This window comes from Hoplias malabaricus, unplaced genomic scaffold (assembly GCF_029633855.1).
Source record: "Hoplias malabaricus isolate fHopMal1 unplaced genomic scaffold, fHopMal1.hap1 scaffold_49, whole genome shotgun sequence".
Classification (NCBI taxonomy): Eukaryota; Metazoa; Chordata; class Actinopteri; order Characiformes; family Erythrinidae; genus Hoplias; species Hoplias malabaricus.
This window is the reverse complement of record NW_027101068.1, coordinates 287,501-290,000: the sequence shown is the minus strand read 5'-3', so window position 1 is coordinate 290,000 and position 2,500 is coordinate 287,501. Positions and strand designations below refer to the sequence as shown.

Below are 2,500 nucleotides of genomic sequence, written 5' to 3'. Positions count from 1 at the left end.
AAGTCGCAGTGATCAGCCAGATAGATCATCCTGGGAATTGCAAAGTTATTCAACATTCTGACTTTTTGGACTGGTTTGAGAAGAGCATTGTTGATCTTAGTCACCCACTCCCTCAGCTGGGTGTGGATATCTGGCTTGGTGATCCCCACCCAAGGATTCACCCTTGCCCCCAGATATTTCTCCATCTCATCAGGGCTGATGAGATGAATTGGTTCCTTTCCCAACCTCCACGCCTTACAGTTATTGACCGTGAAGGAGGTAACTCCCTTCCCAATCAGGAACCCGTGACATTTCTTGGGCTGAACCCTAAGCCCCGTCTTCTCGCAGAATGTGTCTAGGATAGCGATGTTGTCTCTCATGCCTTCCCAGGAGTCACTAATCAGGACAAGATCATCTGCAAACGCTAAGGTACTAACCCTAGTACCTCCTACCATATAGCCACTTCCAAGGTTGTCGAGGGCTTGGATCAGGGGATCCATAGCCAGGTTGAAGAGGATTGGAGACATAGAATCTCCCTGCTTCACTCCAACCTTCATCTCAATGGGGTCCGTCTTGTCCCCATTGACAATGATTCTGGTCACGCAGTCCACATAAGCTGATTGGATCAGCTTAATCACGTGATGGTCAACCTGTCTCTGCATCAGTGCACACAGGATGTGATCATGAGAGATGGAGTCGAAAGCCTTCGCGAAATCGACAAACACTACCGCAAGCTGGCCCCGCTCTTTTTTGCAGTGTCCGAGAAGGCCTTGCAGAACCTTTAGGTTCTCGGAACACCCAGGGGCGCGGATGAACCCCCTTTGTCTAGGATTCAATGGGCAAGCACGCGCCAGCCTCTCCGCCAGAATCTTAGAAAAGAGCCTTAAAATCACTGATCCAATGGTGATGGGTCTCCAGTTCCCCACGTCATTGAGCGCCTCCCGATCAGTAGATTTAGGAATTAGTGTTGTCCGACATTCCTTGAAAGCCCTGGGTACCACTCCGCTGACCAACCACGTGGTGTACAGCCGTGCCAGTTTTTCGCCTTTCGGATCCCAGTCACTTAGCATCTGCTTTGTGATCCTGTCTGGGCCCGGGGCGGTGTCGCGCTTGATCTTGCCTAGGGCAGCTTTTACAGATTTGGCCGTGATTGGCTCTGCAAAGCACTCGTTGTCCGTTTCTCCTGATGATGTAAATTGGCCTAGTCCAGCAAAGTTGACATTCCCTTCCCAACTGGTCCTGTACGCTTGCTCTATAATGGCCAGTGGGATTGGACATTCTGTTCCTTCCACTCCATCAAGGATTTCACTGGCTAGCCTCGCAGGATCCTTAAGGAACATCCTCTGATGTTTCCTATAAGTCTTCCGCTTGGCCGCCCTGTTTCCTCCCTGAGGGTTTCTGAAAACACGGCCTGCCCCTCGTTGCCTACTACCAGGAGTACTATGACTCAGAGCACTCGAGACACCAGCTCCCAGCCTCCCCCTCAAAGCCGAGGCCGTAGCCTCCACGAGCTCACCCAACTCGTGATCCTCCCTTGGCAAATCCCCACTGCCGCCGAGCTCGCTCAGAGAAAGATCCAGGGAGGCCGCCCTCTCTTTCAATTTCTCGGCGATCCCCTGAACCAGGGGTGGCGCTGGCATCTCCTGTCTCAGATCACCGCTATGATCCTCTGACGGATTTATGGGGGTCCTGACAAGCCGACGTCTTTTCTCCCTTACCTGCTCGCTAGTTTTACTGGGGAGATGCTTGGCGATCGCCATGTTAATGTACCTCTCGCCCGCATATCTCTCCTCGAGCTTCAGTAACTCTTCCACCTCCTTAGCACTCCATAGCGAGGTCGCACCCCCCTTCACCTTCTTGGAGCGTACCTCCGCGATCCTCTCCATATTCCGTTCACTTGGGTGGACGTGTCGTTTGTGTTGGCTAAGCCCGCTCTTAGTTGCAAAGGACGCTTCGCAACTACCACATCGATGGGCCAGTTGATCGGCCTGTACTCCTTCTGCCCTCCCCTTGCACTTAGGGTAGTGAGTGCTGATGGAGTGGCTGTTCTCACTGCCCCTGCCACACTTACGACAACTGTACGTCACCAGAGTAGTCTTATGACAGGCGGCAAAGTGCCTTGCTGCCTGAGTGATTTTCCCTGGTCGCACGCCACAAAGCTTACAGACTATGTCCTGGTCCGGGAGTTCCACCACCAAGCATGTCTGCTCTATCTCCCCCGAGGGGGTGTCCTGAACAGATGCACCGTCGGGTATGGTGGGCCCAATCGGTGCGTGAGGTGAGGGTGGTGTCTCTCCTACTATCGAAGGCAATTCAGCGGTTGAGTCACTTCGACCACTAGTTTCAGGCTCCTGATTATCGTTTATCTCGTCAAAACTTGCTCTCAAGCTTGAATTGACGAAAGTCATTGTCTCAATCAGGCGGGGTACCTCCCCCTCCGTCCTTTCTAGAGGGAGTCCTACACTCCCCCTTCCGGGCCGAAGTTTGGGTGGGGAGGTTTGCGTTCCAACACTCACCAGGT

The 2,500-nt window shown here is 53.1% G+C and overlaps 1 pseudogene; it reads right to left on the bottom strand.

The window, feature by feature from the left end:
- Nucleotides 1-2,500, bottom strand: part of LOC136684476 (28S ribosomal RNA) — an 8,428-nt pseudogene that overhangs the window by 2,690 nt on the left and 3,238 nt on the right.